The sequence below is a fragment of the Quercus suber genome, unplaced genomic scaffold (genome assembly GCF_002906115.3).
Source record: "Quercus suber isolate HL8 unplaced genomic scaffold, Cork oak 2.0 scaffold_6, whole genome shotgun sequence".
NCBI lineage: Eukaryota > Viridiplantae > Streptophyta > Magnoliopsida > Fagales > Fagaceae > Quercus > Quercus suber.
The window spans coordinates 844851-852001 of NW_027069472.1; positions in this window are offsets into that span (position 1 = coordinate 844851).

Here is a 7151-nt window from a genome sequence, read left to right on the forward strand (position 1 = left end):
CCTACAATTCATATGAGAGAAGGGAGTACACATTTAGGGTACTCCCGAAATATTCAATAATTTTCTTAAAATTTAAACTCGTAGTGCTTGCTCAATGATAATTGCTTTTTATCATTAAGTCAAAATATTAATATCAACAAATAGTGTTTGAACTCTAGATCTTTTATTTGCCGACCAAAAATTTTACCAATTAAATTAACTGGAACTCACATTATATTTATATAAATGTTCTTTCGTCACTGTACTTATTTTGTATTACTAGAAGTACTGTAAATTGGCCTCTTTATATTTAGATTTCCTATGTAGTGTGTGTGTGTGTGTGGAGGGGGTTCAAGTTACATCTGGTGTAACTCTAAACAATGTTACATTATTCAATATTTTTTAATTGAATGCAAATTTTGACTAATCCACTTTTAGATTACATTATTTTCGTATATTCTTTATGCTTGCAAAATTTCAAGGTGATCAAAGATTAATAGTCATATCATCAATTAATTGTTTAAGTTCAAGTTTTTGTAGTTTAAAATATTGTATAAAAGATAAGTTTATATATCGAATAGTAAATTATATCCAATTAGCATAAAAGTTGGTATGCATGTTAAGAACATATAAAACATATAATTTAATGGTTAGATTTTCAAAATATGAATTTTATAAGAAGTTATTAGATGGTGTAACATTACTTAGAGCATTTAAATGAGGCATAAGGAATTTTAACCTTGAATGTCATGGACACACTTGAAGGTATTAATCAGTTGAGTTACAAGACTTGACCTATGTATGGTACTTAGTACTATTAATTATGCAATATACTCCGTTAGCAAAAGAAAAAGAAAATGTAATATACTCGGTCTTTCATCCCAATTTTTCTTTTAATTTTTTTTCTTTGAAGGTTTTGACACCTACCATGAATCTCCTCTTTTCTCTTTCTAGTTTTCTTCCAACAATGCTCCCCTCCTATCCTTCCACAACCTTCTATGCACAATCCCTTTTGGATCTCTACCTTTTAAGCCTCTTTTCGAGTCAATGATATGATCATCACCGAAGATGATCTCATTGTAATCCAAGAACTCAAGGACTTTCTTAGCTAGCTATGTTGAGATGAAAGACCTCTCTCAACTATTTTCTTGGCATTGATATATCTTTCTCCTTTAATGGACAGTACTTTACAATTCAGTGGCAAAGCTAGAATTTCATTTTAGAGGGGGCAAGAGTTAAAGACAAATTTGATAATCCAAATTTTTTCTACTTAAAGAGGGATTCACAAGAAGATTAGAAAAATCTACCTAAATACGAGTTTGTTTAGAATTTGATACAAACTCAATATTACGTTCAAGATTTTCCATATTTTCAATTAACTATAAATAGATTTTAATTGAATCCACAATTTTGTGCCACATGTCCCATTTAATTTTTAATTTTGTGCTAAGTGAATTATTGAGTGTAAAAATCAAAGAGTTCAAAACAATTAGATTCTAAATTGGATTTCAATTAGAGTCCAATTTTCTGCCACGTGTCGATTTATTTTTTTAATTTTTGTTGCAAGTGAATTATTTGGTGAAAAAACCAAAGGGTCTAAATAAGAAACTATTACATATTTTAGAAATATATGGTTTTAAAAAAAAGTATAAGATAATACTATGTATAATTTAAATCTCTTCTAAAAAAAATTGTATAATTATGATTGTCTTTAATTGTACCTGTGCATATGCAAGAGGCTATACACTAGTTAAAATAAAGAAACAAAAATAATCAATTTATAGTTACTAACAATAAAAACAAGAGAATAATCTAAATACATAAAGTTTGTACATCAAATTTGATTCCTTAAATTAAATTGAGGAAATAAATAAATGTAAAAGTGTTAAAACTGTAGCAATAAACTTGTAAAGTTGTATATACCTACCTCAATTGCTTTCAAAACATACGTAGAATTTAACTTTTTTTTTATTATTTAAATTATTTAAATTTTGGTTCATAGCAAAAAGTTAAAGTTTAAACCATTTGTCATCTCGACCTACCATTGATATTTCATTTTATCTACCAATAGCAGTTTGTCACCTAGCTTTGTAATGTATTTGTTTTGAAAATGTTAAGATCATAGCTTTATTGTTGTGTATGCATTATAAGACCCATAAACAATTGAAATTCCATGAAAAAAAAAAGAATAAAATTGAGGCAAACTTTCAAAATACCGTGAATAGTAACATGTTGAAATCTAGGTACAAGATAAAATTTTTTTTTTAAGTGACATTAGTTTTTGCTTAGAGAGCACTTGTAGAGTCCATAGTTTTAGGTTGGCAAACCATGATCAAATGTAATCCATTTATAGTCTTTTGGTGAGTTTTAAGTGTGTTAAAGGTGTATTTTATAGTTCTAGACCAAGACCCAAGTTCAAATCAAGAAAGAATCAAGTTCAGAGTAAGAAAACAATGGTTTTGTCACTTGGACACCAACTCGACATCTGGTTCGACCAATTGAGAGTTGCAGGTCAGTAAAAATCTGAAACATAAAAAACTCATAACTCGCTCGTTTCAAGCCCGATTCTTGATCCGTTTGTTGTGCTTTTTAAAGAATAACATAAGCTATCCCTAGTGAGGCTTTTTAGAGAGAGAAATCACCATATGGGTTGCTAGGGTTTGTATAACCAAGTTTCTCTCACTCTCATTATACTGGAGACATTCAATGTAGATTTAAGCCTCCATCTATCCAACCCATGAGAGTTAAAGAGCACATAGAGTAAGATCAACACGATGTTGCTACTGCCATAGTGCAAATCTATATGAAGCCATAGCGAAATCGGTTAACCACAGTTACTAATTTAAAATCTTTAAGTGGAGATCTTAAAATCACAAACTAGAGAGTTTGTGTGCAGCAGTCCAAAATAGAAGAGTCTGTGGATTCGAAGTAATGTGTGGTCACGCCAGTAAGAACTACATGAGGTAATAGTAGATTTAGTATTAAGTTTATTGTATAAACTTCAATTCTATTTAAAGGATATGTTGTCTTAACTAAGGATTGTTTAGGTTAAATCTTCTCCAGGTTTTTTACTTTGAAACCACAGTTTCAAAAGTTTTCCTGGATCATCGTTCTTGGTGTTCTTGTGTTTTATGATTGTGTGATGTTTGTTTTAAATTAGATCTAATTGAATGTTAATCACTTTAATTAATTGATTAGAGATTTGATTGAATCTAACTCAACTGGGGTCTAAAACCCTAACAGTGTTGAATCCCTCAATTGTATGACTTTTTTCCCTTCCTTTAATGTTAGAGTTGTCTTCTTGTATTAAGTAGGGGCTGCCTTTTGTTTTATTGTGGGACATACAAAAGGGGCAAAGCATTTAAGAGATCTATATATATACGAGACTTATGCTAGTTTTTATGAACTTTTTTAGAATGAGTAAAGGGGGCAATTGCCTCCTCTTGAACGCCCTGGTTCCATCCCTACCTAACATAGACTAAGTACATATACTCCTCCATTGAGCTAGACTCACAAAAAACAAGATCATTGATACAATGTTAGAACCTAATGCGCTGAATTACTCCAAATGATGGCTAACTTCTATGTGAACCATTTTATATCACAAGTTTGTTGGTAGTCTCATCTATCTCACTTTAATTCACTCCGATATCTCTCATAAAACCTATGGCATTTGGTTTATGATAATTACTCTTTATCATCAAGTTAGGAGACCATAGATGATAAGAGACTTTATCAGTTAAGCTAATTAAAATCTACACTCCTCTAATCTAATTGATTTGTTCTAATTTTGAATTCATTTTAGTTTTTATTGTATTTTAGTATATTTCACCAGAAAAACTACATTAAGAATTTGACAACCGTGCCTGATCTGTCTTTTGACACCCACATTTGAACTGATCATTGTGGTCATTAGCTGATAATCAGAAAATTATGCAATGGCACAAGTTGAAACATTACCCATTAAACATTTGTCATTGCTCAGTCTATTATTATGAAACTTCAATTAATTGAAATGATAAATCTTAATGGAGGTTTAATCAAAGAGAAATTACATGATGTCCCTTAAATTTCCTGCAGAAACTTTTTGTGCACCACAGCTTTTATCACCTACCCGGCATAAGACCGTACCATAACATTAGATTCATACTTACCCTGTTTCGCCAATTTATGAGTTGGAATATGACCTGTGACTGTAAGGAAATTTATGTTCATCGTACCATACTGTTTCTGTCACGAGAGACAGCTTATCCTTTCATATTTTTGTGTTCTTTATAACATTGGAACGTGTATGAAAGGGAACTCATAAGCGCAACCTTGCTATATCTTACATGGTGGTGTGAGTAAAATCAAATTAGGTGTGAAATAGCATTATAGCACCACCCTAACTTAGCCTCTATTGAGTAAAATCAAATTAGATGAGTACTTGTAAGTTCGCAAACAATGCTATCCTTTTTAAAACAAAGAGCAATATCTATTCAGTAGGACTAGGTTCTAGTCACTAAAAATCATCTAAATATTGATAAAATTTTCGACGGTGCAAAATGCTTCTAAGGCTCCTCGAGCAAGTAATACAATCTATTTAAATGGCTCTCATTTAAAAATATATATATATATATATATATTTAAATAGCTAAATCCAAAGAAAAAAAAAAAAAAAAAAAAAAAAGTCCATATTTAAAACATTTAAGTAAAATCTAATTAATTGAACTGGTAAAATTTTTAATAGTTAAATAAGTGATTTGGAATTCAATTTCTACTTACACTAAAAACAATCATATATATAAGTAAGCTAGTTAATTATTATGAGATTAGAAGATGAGGACTGCACGCAACACAAATCAAATAAAAAGTTGAACTTGAAACTAATGTGGTCATTTTGAAAATTAAATAATATATATTCTTTTCAAAAAGACAAAAGAACTTTTGGACAAAAAAAAAATTAACGAATGACTTAAGTGTATTAATTTAGAAAATAATTTTTAAATATTTTTTTTTTTACAGTTTTTTATATTTCTCATGAAAGTTATATCAAGACTTTTTCAAAATAAGCCCTCAACAAATATTTTAAAGACACCTATTAACGAGTTAATAAAGCACAATACATGCATTTTAACCACAGCCTAGCACATTGGTTAACAAAATCCAAAATTAAAATACCACCGTACAAAAAAAGTCTATAATACCTTACGGTTAGGGTAACAAAAAGTGCTTCTTACTCAAATAATAAGGTAATAATTTATAATTGCTAGGAAGCTATTCTACCACATTCTTTAATATTCTAGTTTGGTACGGGCAACTACCCCCCTCAAATGTTAAATGCAAAACATATTTACTTCACCCTTATTAGGTTTATCATATCCAGGTTCTTTTTATCTACTTAACGTTATATTTTAATATAATTAAACACTTTCTCTTTTATTATTTTATTTTTATTATTTTTAGAGAAGAAACACACTCTCTCATTTAATTCCCTCATCAAATCACCAATGAATAATGAATACTCCATTCGTACCATTCACATTTTTTAAGGGAACGTACTGTTCATATTTAATTTACCGAGTACAAAATTCAGACTCAATTTTTTAGGAAAACTGGAAAATCATTGTCGTTCTGTTATTATGGCCCAGTTGTCTAACTCCAACTCATGGAATTGAAGAGAATGGGCCACTGATCTGAACAAAACAACTGGTGCTCAGTGCAGTGAACTCTTATGCGGTTTGTTTTGTTTTTATTTTTTATTTTAAAGTTTATTCAGTTTATTTTTATGTATAATTTTACATAAAAATTTACAAATCTATTTTTATCTAAATTATATATTTTTTATTTTAACAGTTCTCTTCATTTTTTTACCATTTTAGAGTAAAATTACATACAACTATACAACCTACATTTGCAGTGTGGAGCTAGGTAGAGATGGTAACACCTCCTTTATGCCAAGCATATTGACAAATTGTTCTGATATTTCATGGATGAACATAGATATTCAGGCCTTTATAATTTCCTCATCATCATCTATCTATATTTCAGGGATTGCAGAAGATAACTATTTCTCTTATGGCCAGTGCCTAAACTTTCAAAGCCAAACTTGAGTTAATCTTGGATGGAAGTGAAACACTGCACTGGAATATATCATTAATAACTCTATTCTGGACCCACAGTTTTTCTCTCAAAGGCCCAGGTCCTAACCCAAAAGGATAAATTATATTTTAAGTTGATAATTTTTATAACAAAGTCAATAGTTTGTTATTTCATTTAAACAGAATCACAATCCAATTAGAAATGAACTAGACTCTAAGTGCAATATGTGCTCAGAAGATCTTCTATTTTTCTGAGTAAAGATATCTTAGTATTTTTTTTTTTCTTAAAATGAAGGTGTTTTACTTTTATTTGGATGAAAAAAAAATTTAAAAGGATAAATTTTAGGAAGGAAATAAAAAGATGCACGTAAAGAGAGAAAAAAATCCTAAATTTTAGGAATTTTATTTTTGAATTTAAAATAAAATTTGTTATTTCAAATTTATGACTTTATTTCTAATAGAAGTTACCTTGTACATGAAGGAAAAAAAAATCCTAAATTTTAGAAATTTTATTTTGAATTTAAAATAAAATTTGTTATTTCAAATTTATGACCCTATTTTTAATAAAAGTTATCTTTCATTAATGAGGGTATTTTTAAATCACATAAAACTCTCGTTCAAAGAGGGGAATCATCTTATACATAATATAGATTATATATATATATATATATGACAATTATTTAAACAATTTGAAAATTCAGTGGACTCCTAAATAATTTGAAAATTATTGTATTTTTACAACTAATTTTTTATTTTTTCAATTTTCTGGCAAAACATTAAGAGGTAATAAGCTACTAATAACTATAGAAATAAGATAGGTGTGGAAGTATTTGCAACCAAAAAAAAAAAAAAAAACAGTTAAAAAAATGATTTTGAGTAAAATTGAAAAAAAAAATTATTTATGTTGGGTCTGTTTGAACATAAAAATAAAAAACTCCAAAGAAAATACATTAACTGTAAAATATTTTAAAGCACAATATTTTCTTTCTAATGTTTGATTATATCCATAAATGACTGAAAATATTTTCCTTTATTTGGTATAGTAGGATGGAAGAGCATGCACGAAGTTGGAGTTGAATCTACAATGGTGAA